Consider the following 15,152-nt stretch of genomic DNA (forward strand, 5'->3'; position numbering starts at 1 on the left):
TATTGGTTACTAGGTATAATGATGTGTTATGAGTTGCCGTGTTTTTCTGTCATTCTGGAAACGAGAAGACACGCAAATCGGAAGATGTCGAAGAGTATACGTACACCCAGCTTACTTTTTCTCAGTATGTTTACGTTTGTGTAGCGTTGTATGCCTCCATTGTTTTAAATCATGTCAGCGGAAGTAAATCGATCATTATATATTTTCGGGAAGGACGTTTCAAGACCATGCGAAAGTTTCAGGACCATTAACTAGCTAACTGTGCTTAAAGTCGCCCGAGTTGATATTTCTCACAACAATTCAGTTATCTCAACTAAAAGAATTGATCAATATTCGTCAGATACATTCTAAAGCTTAACTCTTTGATTCTGATTTACGCTAAATTGTTCCAAAAAAATGCAATAAGCATCCAAAATATGAAACCTAATAATGTACAAAACGAAATCCTCAAGACTATTATTAACCTGTGAAGCATGCACGCTTTGAGTCAAGTGAGCGACAATGTCACGTTATGTCCACTTCCGCGCATTTAAAAACAAAGAACTACTAAATAACACAATCAGTTGTTTGGGTTTGGATCTAAATCCATTAATGTTAATAATTAGTACGTTTAAAGACATAGTTTAAGTCTTTTCCTATACACTAGAAGTTATCTACCCGTATAACATATACGATATCAATACCAAACACACATGGCTGCGTGTGTAAAAAATACTTTACAACTGGACATACACGACACACTATACACGAGGTTAAAATAATCATGTCAATGACATGTACAAATAAAGATGGCTGCGCCCATGAATTAAACGCTAACGGTCATTACTGACAACGTAAAAATAAATCATAGCAGACGATAAAACGTGTATCGGTAGAGATTTAAAGCTGAAATTTAAACTACGTGAAAACAAGCGGTTAATAGTAAAGTTAACATGGGGCGGGTTATACGAGTATTGAGAATGTAGTCATAAAGCAGACGAAGTGTATTTACTAATTAAATCGGCACTATAAAACAACAGATTGCGAACATGATATAAAGGAAATGTGCATGTGTCAGACAGCATATATTTTAACTCGTAAAGATAATATTATTCATCATTCATGCACATTGCGTTGTAAACATGATGCAATGGTCAGGTGATTTTACATGTGACCCGCGCGTGTTTAAATTGAGATAATATCTGTCCATGGACAGACATTGAAAATCCCTATCTTTTTACTGGATTTGGGCATTTCTTGACCAACTTTGACCATTTATTTGCACATCTGACATAAATACCATCACATTTTGACTCATAATCACTTTTTTGCGACACATAAAAAATGGGAAAATAAACCAACATCAACTCGGCCTGCTTTAACTTGCAGTGGTAATTTCCGCTTGCATACATTTATTTAGTAAAACTTCTACCGCGAGTGAATTTGTTTGATTTTGACTATTTTTTTGCTGCCAAATCCTTTTGAATTTTATCAAAATAACTAATATGACTACTTATGAAGATTTACGCTTATTGTATGATTTGATGATATTTACATATAGTGTAAACATATGTTAACGAAATCACAAGTAATGCTTTGACTTAAACAAATTCTAAAAGTGTTAATGAACATGCACTGCAACAATTATCAATAGCTAAACGAGAATATCATACATTCGACTCAATGAGAAACTAGTTAACCCATTTATGCCTAGTGGACTCTCCCATCCTTCTAAATTGGATCAAGTTATTTCCAAAATTAGGGATGTCTGGTTTATTTATTTCTATTTTAAGAATATTTCTTAGAAATATTTTTTAGAATATTTCGTTTAGCAAACAGTGTAGACCCTGATGAGACGCCGCATAATGCGGCGTCTCATCAGGGTCTACACTGTTTGCCAAGGCCTTTTTTTCAGGACGCTAAGCATAAATGGGTTAATAAAGTGAGAAATCAATCTACATACCTTTTGCACACATATTTGTTAGCACATATATCGTGTAACCAAGACAATGTAAACAAAGACAAGGGTCATTATAATAAGAAACCTTGACAATACAAAGTATTTGACAAAAATGTATCCTATGTAAAACATCGATTATAAATAAAGGCTTCACTCAAATATAACATCATACATACAAAGAGACGAACAAACAAAATACATGGCCACCGAAAGAAAGCGGTTAGTAACCAACTATTTGTTAAGTAACCAACTAATTTTACCGGAACAGATGCTACCAGATCATAACAAATATGCTTTGACAATAGAATAATTCGCAATTTATGAATATAGCAAAACAATAATTAAACATATGGCTAGCTGCAGATCACAGTTACTAAAATGCAAGTTCAATTAAGCGAAACAGCGTGAAGACTATTTACATGTAAATTTATTATGTATACCTTCATACGCTTTGATAATATGAAAACGGTTCATAAAGTTGTTTAACTAGCAGGTTTGATCCACACGGTTCTGTTACTTGCTTAATCACTGAGATATCTAACAAATAAATGCATGCATAATTCGTTTACAAGCGTTTTCGTCAAGTTTATTTATCATTCAATGGTTTATTTTGTCTGAAATCATACAATCGGGACACAAAATCTCTCCATAATCTCCAAAATGTTCTAGCATGCATGTCAAATCCGCGCGACATCAAATTCTTTACTATGCACGAACTATCACGTTTTTAGATGGCATTTACATGGACGCTTCGAATAGATAAAGGGACAACTTAAAATTGCGTGTGATATGTAGATTCGATTAATTTAGTTACACGTACACTTACCGTGTTGCAATATATAATGATTTACACTTTTCAACATAAATGTATGTACAGATATATGTGAATTATCTCCCGTATTTCTATTACTTACATATGCTTATAACTGCGATACACAAGCCATCACTTTAAAAAACAACATTATGTGAACTGCAGAACTGGAAGAAAACACTAATGGCAGTATTCAGGCGGCATCAATTTCACGATCAATTTCGAAGCCGTCATTATTATATTTTATTTATAATGCCAACCGATTACTTCATCTATGAAGAAAATAGTACCCGTAACCGTTTTCAAAACCAACTGTTTATATGGCACTGCTGGTTGCACAACACAATTTTGAATCAGAATAACAACTGAAACGTGTTGCGTTACACAAGCTTGGAACCGAAATGAATCATAGTAATTAACAGAAGTCAAAATTACTCACACTCTTTAAACATACATCGTTACAAATAGATGCTTGACGAAAAATGTAACTTTAAAAACGTTCGAGGCAACAAGTATGAACATTATTAAAGCTTCAACACACGTCAATCATATGTCTTCACACAACTAAGCTCAAAACACAACTCGTTTTGCATTGGGCAAGACTTGCGATACGTTTATTTGCAACATACATCCACGAATATTACATTTTCGTAATATATAACAATCAAGTATACTCGTAGAATAACATGACAGAACAACTTTGATCTATACATTTTATAATACAGCACAACTATGATTTGTATAAATCACTTCTATTCTTTATCCTGGTGTCTTCAAGGCCAGTGTAAAAACAGAGATAAAACTTCATCAGAAATCATTAGATGCCCAATGTAAAATAACTCTGAAAAACTATACCCGAAAACAACCAATATTAACATGTAACTGTGGACATTGTGTAACTCAAACATAACGAGTCATTTTAGCCAAATTATTAATGCGGTTCGAATTTAAATACAGTAAAAGTTTACTGATCGAAGTTTAGCGTAGACCTGACCACACTTGAAAACCCAGTGCACATTCCCGCCTTTGTCCGCCTGAGTGACCATCACGCACGTGACAACCATACGCATGAACGAACCGCACATATACCTGTTTTGTGCGGTGCGTTATGTTTAGACATACGTTCTGTGCTATACTCCATAACGCACAGAACTGAAAAATACTCATTTTCTGGACATGTGTGTATTTTTTATACATAAATTGAGAGTTTATGTGTTAAAATAGATAATGTTGGATGTGTATGTCGAATTAACAAGCAAGTACTTACGGATCATTACGCGTTTCTGTTCGTAAAGGGATTTGAACAAAATCGACAACATTATAAAACCGTATTTTACCTTTTTCAACTCACATATACAACCGTTATTGATTAGCGCGTTAATTGTTTCTTGTTCCAATTATTGCAATTATTAAAGATACGACACGTTACTTCGAACAAATTGCATCTTGCAGGAATGCAGATGAATCAACAGAAACAGGGTTTAGACAGAGAATGTTCGACTTCGACAGAAGAACCTTTCCACAATTCAAACACATCCGACTATTCAACCTTTAACTAGTCCTCAAATGCAAAGGCTACAGGCACACATATGATATGGGGAAATTAACGGAATATTTTCGGAAATAAAGGTATAGATGCGTGTATGTTTAGAAATTTATCAAGTCATTCCGCGCCTTAGGTTGCATTATGTTAGGATTCAGAGTGTCCAACAACTAGTACCAAGTTTATACTAACATGCGAAACGAGGAACGATTTTCGAGTTATAGGGGGAAAACTCCAAATGTCCAATATGGTGACTGCAACCATGCTCATATTTGCCGAGATTAGGAATCGAACCCGGATCGCCTACATTATATACATGGGAGAAATGCCTGACAAAATTTCGTGTATATATTGATAAGCCAACAGACGACTAATACAAGTATACATGACTTTTGAATACTCTGTGAATGAGATTCTGGAAGCAACAGTCATTTGAGATAATAATGGTGCTGTCAAAAGCGACCTGATAACGGTCGATATCATAAAGCAAACAACGCCGGCATTGTAACTGATGTGAAAACGAGTCGTTTGATTGTTCGAACTTAATTGCTGATTTTGAGACTGACACCTATAAGATGTCGAATCAATTATTAATAGCATTATGTCCCACGGTCAAACGAGAAAAAATAGTGGATTTGAGTGGAAGCGGATTTTGGACGATGACGAAAAACTAAATGCACGAGATTACTTAGTTGCCTTAATACAAGAAGAGAAAATGAAGTCTTAACAATAGTTGCTTCTTTCGACCACGGAATGATAGCAGTGATTTACTGGTATGTAACCCATATTTGTCCATCAATGAGGATATGGATCCGCACATGATCTCCGCATATATTTTTTAGAACATTGGTAAAAAATACAGTGTTTAGAATATATATATACTTGTACCGGACAATATACCTTCTCAAGATAATGAAAAAGTAACGGCAAGTAATAGCTTGACATAAACATTATCAAAGCAGTACTCATTGGCTTAAGTTTGTAAATCGATTTATTTGAGTGTAGATTTGCCAATATTATATCATTAATCACACACTCGTTACTGGAATATGCAAAGAAATAAAGACATAATTGTATAAGATACTTAGAGACTTCAATTACAATGATGCAACCTGAGAGTGTGTCCACATGTCTTTGGGTCCGTTAATGCAGCCCTCGAGCTTGGGTCGCACCCCGGGGATTCTACCCTTCACCACGACACACTGGAGAAAGGTACGAAGCCGGCCATCGCGCGTCATCGAGAAATCCTGGAAAAAAAACAGGTGAAGCTTATTCAAACAAAAGTTTGACCAGTTAGTGGCTTATATGCAGATGTACAGATATACAGATATAAAATATAAAAAATCTCTATAAAAATATAGATATATATATAATCTCATATACATTATCTACATAATATTTACATGCCATGTCGATAGAATATAACATATCCCGATAATTTTATATATACCCCTTGCATTGAACTAAATATTGAAGCAAAAGGTTTCTGAAAAAATAATATATTGGCACTGTCTGCTTACATCTGATTCAAATTTATCGATGTGAAATTTTGAGTTTAAAACACTTATTTTATGTTTACTTCATACCACTGCAGCAAAATGGTCTGATGACAAATTAAATTATGCTACTCACTATGACCTCTAGGCACCGAACATAGCAGGGGGTGCAAAGAAAGCATCAGAGATGTTGTTGTCGGTCGAAAGCCTTGTATTGAGCCACTCCGTCCGGTTGTTTCGGTGGTATGATTCAAATCAAGAGGACACAATTCTGTAGTGTGAAGACATCTAGACGCAATCACAACGTCACTTTTATTGGAACCATTGTCGCAACTCCTGACCTTCAGTTTATTCAAATCTCGTACACGTGTCATCACCCTCTCAGTTGTTACAAAAGTGTCTTCGCAAATGTTTTCTTGAATTTCTTCCAGATATCGAGCATCCCAGTCAACTTTTATTTTTTAAACGTAATACTTGACCTCATCGATGTTGATGGGTATCGGTCCTCTTGATAAAACGGGGGTTTCTGTTGCCCCGATGCAACCACGAAGCGCTCGAACTAAATTGGTGAGGGCAAGAGCTGATCCCTCCGCAAATTTAACTGGCTGCCATGATGCAAGACTAAAACTAAAAGCAACACGGCCACAAGATGCTACCGACAAAACAGTTAACTCAGTGAAAACAGCGAAATTATTTAAAGTGTATACAATACTGCATTGGGGTTTTGTAATCGGTGTGATGGATATTGTGTAGATATTGTACAGCAACTTTGATCCATCATCTATCAAACCAGGATGCCTTTTATAGCCGATGATTTCAAAATCTGGGCATCCTCGATGCAGGATGGTGATATCCATGTTTGTTTTCTGAAAAGAACAAGCAACTAATCAATAAATAAAAGCCAATACACACTTGATCACAACACCATTTTAAGTTCATTGCATACGGATATGTTGCTTATAATTGTTACTAGTGTGACATTTGGACTATTGCACAAGCGCAATTTGATATTTTTTATAAATGGTTATTCTAATCCCTAAAAAATCCATATGTTATTTTGAAATAAAAAAATAATGTAACAACAATATTTTACAAGCGGATTACCTTGCAAGTTTCCGAACATATTTGATTGCTTTTTCCCGCCTAAACTCACCAATAGCAGCTACATTTATGTTGACAATTTTCAGATTACTGACCGACGAGTTAGACATGTTTTACCTGAAAAACAATCATTAACCTATTTATGCCTAGTGGACTCTCCCGTCCTTCTAAATAGGATAAATTTATATCCAAATTAGGGATGTCTAGTATATTTATTTCTATAGTTAGAATATTTCTTACAGAAATTCCTTTACGCAAACAGCGCAGACCCATATGAGACGCCACAGTCTCATCTGGGTCTGCGCTGTTTGCCAAGGCCTTTCTAGACGCTAGGCATAAATGGGTTAAGGTATATAGAGTGTTTTGGAGAACAAATGAAAAAATACAATTTGTAAGTTTTTAAATAATTCATTTAATGCTTTAGTGAGAATTAAGTTGTGAGTTACAATCAATGATGAAGCCTGTACATTTATATGAACTGCTTTGTAAAAGAAGCCATCCACTGTAGTTTCAATGCACAAGATAGACTTCCATATTATTGAATACAAATATAATTTGTCGCAAACGCTTGCTGTTCGTATTACGCTTTTACGCACTTGTGCATTTATTATAATACCGGTTATTATATGTTTGGTGTATATCGATTTCAAAAATCTACATAATGCGTTAGAACTTAGCCCATTTATGCCTAGCGTCTAGAAAAAAGGCCTTGGAAGACAGCGTAGACCCTGATGAGACGCCGCATGATGTGGCGTCTCATCAAGGTCTTCGCTGTTTGCTTAAAGGAATGAGCGAGGAAACGATGGGTTCATGATTTAGCGAATTCTAGAAGGAACATATCGAGGTTTTGGAGTATCCTTTTAATTCAAAAAGTTTTAAGGACGGGGGATTGTTAAGTGGTTTTCTGACTCTCAATCACGTGTAAAGGTGGTAAAAGTAGGAAGTTCTAAACTTGAGTAACATGATCTAGCTCTAAGCATTTGTAGTATGTGTTTAAAGATGAATATAGGACTAGAAATACAATGGGTTCCCAGAGAATTAATCTCCATTGCCGACAGTATAAGTAAAATGAACAATACAGATAAATGGAAAATCTCACGAGATTTCTTTGAGTATTTAAATGGTAGCTGGGGTCCGTTTTTGATTGATCGCTGTGCTACTTTTAAAAAAGGAAATACTTTGAGATATAATTCCAAATTCTTTGATTTTGAAACAGAAGCAGATTGCTTTACAGTTTTGGGGGTGCCGATTTGAATTGGTTGATGCCCCTATTTATCTGGTAGGAAAACCAATTATGCACCGTCTAGAATGCAACGCATCATGCGTGTTGGTGGTGCACAGATGGCCTAGTGAAGCATTTTGGCCATTCTGATTTGAGGCTGGTAATGTACAAATGCACTTTGCGAAGGATATTATTGTGTATGACAAAGGGCAGAATATTTGTATGAGTAATAACCACTCTGTTTTAGTTCAAGACGTTTTTCAAGAAATGTTCTTGCTATTCGAATTTTACTATACTATATGTGGTTTATATGTGAATTGGTGATATGAATGTTTCGACTGTTTTTCTATACTTATGGTATACATGTAGTTGGTATTTTTCACGTGTTTATATTTGTAGAAATGATTCAATTGATATTGTTTTTGTATTGCCATAAAGAATGTATAGAAACCATGTTGGTGAATGTCCGTTTGCACCTGGTGCTTACGAAGTCGTGTACAGTACACGAGGAATGGAATATTTGCAAAAAGAAAGCAAATACAGTACTTGCAAAAAAGAAAGCAAGGGTTAAACATGATAATTTTAAAAGTATAATACTTGCAAAAAAGATAGCAAGGGTAATGTTAATTTTAAATTGGAAAATACTTGCAAAAAAGAAAGCAAGGTAAACGGTTTTGTAACAGAAAGTCAATTTATAATGTTAGTGTGTGTGTGATTCGTGTCCGTCTGCCACTGGGGTAGACGCGATTGTGTGTGGAATTTCGTGGGTTCATATGGTTTTGGGATTGTATGGTCGTTGCAATTCTGGTCTGGTTGTGTTTTCTGATGATGGATTGGAAAGGGCCAATTCTGGGCCAATTGTGGGAGGTATTATTCACTACTTTGGAGGGTTTGATGTGGGGTTGGCGGGTTGGTTTCTTTGAAAAGATGCGATACATTTTTTGAGAATTGTGCTTAAATAATCAATTTAAAGAGTAAAACGGTTTAATTGTGCAAGGAAAAAAGATGTCAATTTGTAAAACAAATGCAGATTTATGCGCTGTCTTCTATTTGAAAAAATAAATAATTTGGTAACAACTATTCTAGATATTGCACTAAATGTTTTGTTAAGAAACATAACAAATTGTAAGAAATTGAATAAATACATTTTAGTTGGCTCAAAGCAGATGAGTTACAGTAGAGATTGAGATATTTTGCACCAAATCTTTCGTGAAATTGGACTTAAACCTAATGTTCACGGGTTGCATTCATTTCGGTCAGGGGAAGCAACTGCTGTTGCAAATAGCGGTGTATCAGATAGAGTGTTAAAGAGCATGGGCAGTAGAAGACTAATGGCGCTTAGGATCGCCAGATGAGAGCTTCGAATGAAACACACACAAAAAATGTATCTTCCCGTTTGGGTTTATAAATTTATATGGTACTTGTTTTGTATGTTGTTAGTTGTGCGTTTAATTTTGCCCCGTTCTTTTTCTGTCGATAAAATAACCCGCTTGTCATGACACCTAAACAAATGTGTTTGTTTTTATTCTAAAATGGTTAGATGATAAATAATTTATGTTTGTCATAAAATGTAATGGAATATAAAACATAAATGTATTTAATATCGTTGTGTGAATTAATAAACTGGTTTTTAAAGGTGATATATGTCCAATGGAGCGGAAATCAAGATTTCCTCGTGCACAGATTTGTAGGTTTAGTCATTTGACATGCAAGCAGGGTAGATCGAACAATTGATTTAAATCGTTTTATGTATTGATGTTCTGTTTGTGTGTTGATGTTAACATTATGTTTGTGTGTTTCAGTGCATTTAATGAGAGCAGACGGATGACTGACTTGAGATAGAAAGGGGCATTGGTTCCGGACTTTTTACCATGGGATGTACATGGTTTTCTAAAAAGAATACTTAACGTTTACGATATAGTAACAGCTGATTATTTGATGGATTTCTGTAAAATTAAAAGGTTTCAGGAGGTGATGAAGGCACCTAAACACTGGTCTTGAGCCATGGGTCTTCATACGTCCCCCTGCCATTAAAATAAAAATGAAAAATGAACAGTAGGGTTGCGTATCCCGCTCGCGGTTACACCTGAATCGTTTGTTACCTCCGATTATTGTTTGGGGTGTACGTGAAGTCATGTGCACGTCTCTAAATTGATGGTTATGGATAAATCTTGTAATTATCTCAGCTGCTTTTATCAAAACTTATGCTTCACTTTATGTACTTTTCGCAAATAGGCGTTGTGGATGGGCATAGGGGGCGTCCTCGGTGCGCTTTGGGCATCGGCGGTGGACGGGCGGTTGTTAGGGCCGTGGCGTCCTTGGGCTTTTGCTTTTGAATTGTGTAGTTAAATTGTGCAATTGTATGATTTTTAGTTTAGGCTTAATGTCTGATAGTTATTAATAATATTTAATTATTCGCATGCAACGCATGTGCATGTTAACTGATACGTATAACGACGTGTTCTACAGAATGGATTTAGTATCGTTTCAGTTCTTAAATATATGAGAAGGATGTCGCAACGTTTACTGACGTCTCGAGACTCTTCACTGAGCGGTGCCATTGGGGTCGATCTCTGTTGCACATTGTACACATACGATCGTCAGAAGATTTGTTTCTTGCATTTATGTGTAGAAAGCCCTGTCAAACACCCACTCCGTGCATGTGTTTCAAGAAATAAAATACCCTGCTTGGCATGACACCTAAACAAATGTGTTTGTTTTTATTCTAAATGCTTAGATGATAACTAATTTATGTCTGTCATAAAATATAATGGAATATAAAACATAAGTATATAGTTATAGCAATCAGTTAATTTACATATCGGCAAGATATATTCACTTAGAAATCACTCAAGCCGGCTTATAAAGTGGAACACATCAAAAACATACATAGTGGATTAACTGCAAATGCTCAATCAGTTATTTTATCACAATACTAAGATAATGCGTACATACATAACCCCACTGGCATTTGTTCCGAATAGTATTGCGTAAAGATTTTCAAAGCGTCAACAGTGATTTGAAATACTCCTTAATTGTACCGCTTTTTGTAAATAGTAAAAGTAGACACAATATTTACACATCGGCAAAATATAATCACTTACGAATCTCTAAAGGCGACTTGTTAGGTTTTCGCGACACAATTAAATTGTGATTAAACGGTTAAGATGAATATTGAAATAAACACAGTGTACACATTACGTACCTTTCTGAATTGAAGATAAAATAAATGTGTTGTTTCCTTGACTATTATTGACTTAAGTGTATTACGGTGTGTTATTTATTTGGACGTATCTAAAATCCGTATCATATTGATCGTCAAACTCAACTCTCGCAAATGAAAGCGCTAACATAGCGTAATTAAGTTAACGCTTGATATATAGGGGAAATAAGGCTACACAAGGCGCACGTTGAAATAAAACCATTCTTATTATTAACTTTTCCTTCGAAATAACTTTACATATGCATATTATCCTTATCATATTAATGATGTATTTTTATTATTTAATAGAAACACCTGAAAGAATGCCTACGGCCGTTCATAACAAATACTTGTAATGCGCAAACTCTGGCTAGTGATATATATGGTTATTAATTTAAATTATATAATAAAGTTTCGAGTCATATGTTTTTTTGTATGGCCAGCTTTTGAGTTTCGGAAATTTCTGAGATCTGAACAGCTACGTTCTGTTTCATGTCACAGTGCGGCCATCAAGAAATACTGCTTCACAAATGCGTATAACATTCTCACGAAACACGAACACTTCTTTTTTATTGTTTATGTTTATTGTTTATATTGTTCGTAATGATGTATGTTTTGCATTTTTTTCAAAAGCATACTGTAATTGTATATGTATGTAAATGACGACGAGCTTTACATACTTAGATCTGATTAAACTATTATGTTCTTTAAAAATAAATATAGCCAACTATCGCGATTACAAATTCATACGTGTTTTACCATGTACATTTAACAGTATAAAAATAAGAGCGTAAATCTTTTTATTAATTTAAATTCGATCGTGTTAAATTTCATACAATCATAAAACAATATTGAAGTTATTTCGAGTTCTGTCAGTGAAGGAGCACACCTGGGAGTGTTTTTATCCCGCTCACAATATTTATATTATCGGAGGAAGTCTTTACTTAAGCTTCCAGATTTTAATACAACCTAAATAGTTGATTACATCGAAAGATTACGGACTCGTGATATATCAACGAGTCTGTGCTCTGGTAAACAAATTTGCTATCGTTCGATGGGCGGGAAAATTATCTATGTGATTCCTAAATCGCTATTTTTAGTGTAAACGTAATTTACTTAAAGGTTGTTCCTTCAGTTACATCACTCAAAGATACACTGGATCTGGTTGATACAAAATTCGCTATACGAAGTATTTTGCATACTCTTTTTTCTAAAGCTCAACACTTTAGGTCATGAATTTATACTCAATTGAAACAAGTTATCGTTTAATGAGGAAGTCTATTCTCATTTCATGACTTGTTTGACGTTCTATGATGTGTTAATAATTCTTCTATCAAAGGAATATTTTCTTGTGCAATTTTCCAGAGAATGCGTTGGCATAAAGCCATAACGACTGTGAAAAATGGCATTTGCTTGTAGCTTATTGATTGGTTTATTAGTCCATGTAAACCCCATTTAAAGGAAAACACAACGTGGATCAAGCAGTATTATGTTGTCCCGACTAGGTTAGAGTACACCTTCAGCCGTTAATATTAATGTCAAGTGTATATCAAGTAGTAGTAGCAGAAGTAGTAGTAGTAGTAGTTGTTGTGGTGGTGGTGGTGGTGGTGGTTGTGGTGGTGGCGGCGGCGGCGGCGGTGGTGGTGGTGGTGGTGGTGGTAGTAGTAGTAGTAGTAGTAGTAGTAGTAGTAGTAGTAGTAGTAGTAGTAGTAGTAGTAGTAGTAGTAGTAGTAGTAGTAGTAGTAGTAGTATGTTTTGTTATATCAGAACTTGCCTTTAGGACATTTTCAAATGTTCCCTCCATATAATCCGCGTCTGTGATTGGCCGATTATCTTGTGCGCACAATATAGCGATTGTGTTTTCAAGTCTCAAAAAAAAGAGACGGGAAAACAGAACTTGTGTTTTCCCGTCGCCAAAAAAAAAAACTCCTGAAAACAGACTTATTTTGTGTTTACGGAACTCCTGATACAATATCAGGAGAAATAGTATTGGCCCCATCAGCTAGGATTTGCTAAGGGCAGTGACCGATTGCCTATAACAAAAACAGGACAAATACATTAAACATACAACAGAAGATCTGAGAATGTGCCACGGAAAAGTCATCTGGTGTTTAAACCTGTTGAAGCAAATTCCGAAACCTTATTTGAGACAGTTTCGCAAAACATCACGCGTATACCTAGCATAAGCCCTAATGTTCTTTCCTTACAACCTCTGAGCAAATATAATAACATCTTTAAAAAAGTTGTGTACTTGATAAAATTTATATAAAAATACCAAAGCAAAAACATTAGGTTTTCGAATAATTCATATTATTTGGAGTTCAAATTGCAAAACGTATTGCAAAAATGCCGGGTTTGTATTTAAATGTGTATTTTTTGCTGATGTACATTATTACATAATTTTACGATATCGAATGTGCATTAGCAATAATTACTAAAGGGTTAGTATTTTAAATCGTAGAATGAAATGAAGTCCAAATTAAGTCATGAAGTCGGTAAACACAAAAGAACACAGATTCTATGTACTCTGATCCTTACGTTACGGTACATAATTCTCGTTTTTGATGGGATGCATGTTAATTATGCGAATACAGAGTGATAATGCTGTTCAATAATACGCGGCAATTCGAAAGGGGTTGTTTTATAAATAACAATTAAGAGCTTAACTTGTAATGGTTTAATAATAAAATTAATTTATTTATTATATATGACAAGTAAATTGTTTACATCTAAAAAAAGTTTTTTGTCAAATTTAATGTCATATTATATAAAATGACTGACTGCTGACTGCCGAATATAGGTTCGAACACAGAAACAAAAAAACAAAACTGTGTACACGAGATGTTGAAATGTTGCTCATATTTCAACCACGATGAAGTTAACATAATTAAAATGTTTATTTCTTTGGAATACTTTATTTTGTATAACAGAACGTTAAATTCGTTTTATGAACAATTAGTACAGCTTCAAATAATGACAAGAGTACAAATGTTATATATTACTACATTTATTTACAAATGGTAGTTAAGTAACAATAAGAACCAGTATATCTCTGACGTTTTACACATTTTATATTCTTATATTCTTAGAATGCGAGTTTGCACAATGCGGATATTATAATTTAAAAACAACAAACTACATTTACATACAATAAGTATGTTACTTATTAAAAACAATATCAACGTGCTAGCACTTTACACTACCATAAGTGAAGCGTCTAATAGCAAGCCATGTCAGATTTTACGTAATCCATGCCTTTCATGTTTATTTCATAACATATCGATGGAATTTTCCTTTTCTTTCTTGGAATGTATATTTTACTTTTTTTCCGGTGTGATAAAGAATGATGACTTGCCTATGCACAATTTCGCATATGGTCGTTCTAAATTGCTAACATAAAATATAGACATTATTTGAATTGCATAATAACAATAACATTAAATTGTATTGCTTAATATTCACCTGGCTTTGAACATATTAACAATGGGCCGTTATACAATATTCACATACGTGTTTATTAAAAATATGTTAACTAAAATATAAAACATATGTTAAGCAAAGATAGTACCATATATAATATTAAAAACGGCGATTTTTAGTTGATAAAACTGCGTTCATTGTCTTGTAACGGTTAATAAATTAACGAATAAAGCATATACCAATAGTACATAAAAAGAAGCATATTTTAAAAGAAATATAGACGTAGCCTCTTACTATTTACTATCCTTCAATTATAATTTATTTTCAAAATTTAAAACATATATTTTATGAAATAAACATAGTGGATAAAAGATTATTAAAACTGTACAATGTGAATGATTTAAATATACATTACATA

At 34.3% G+C, this 15,152-nt stretch overlaps 1 long non-coding RNA gene across 3 annotated transcripts in view; it reads left to right on the forward strand.

The window, feature by feature from the left end:
- The window catches only part of LOC127840138 (uncharacterized), a 183,058-nt gene that overhangs the window by 134,355 nt on the left and 33,551 nt on the right, over positions 1-15,152 (forward strand). The gene's annotated exons all lie outside the window — the stretch shown is intronic.

Source organism: Dreissena polymorpha, chromosome 7 (assembly GCF_020536995.1).
Source record: "Dreissena polymorpha isolate Duluth1 chromosome 7, UMN_Dpol_1.0, whole genome shotgun sequence".
Classification (NCBI taxonomy): domain Eukaryota; kingdom Metazoa; phylum Mollusca; class Bivalvia; order Myida; family Dreissenidae; genus Dreissena; species Dreissena polymorpha.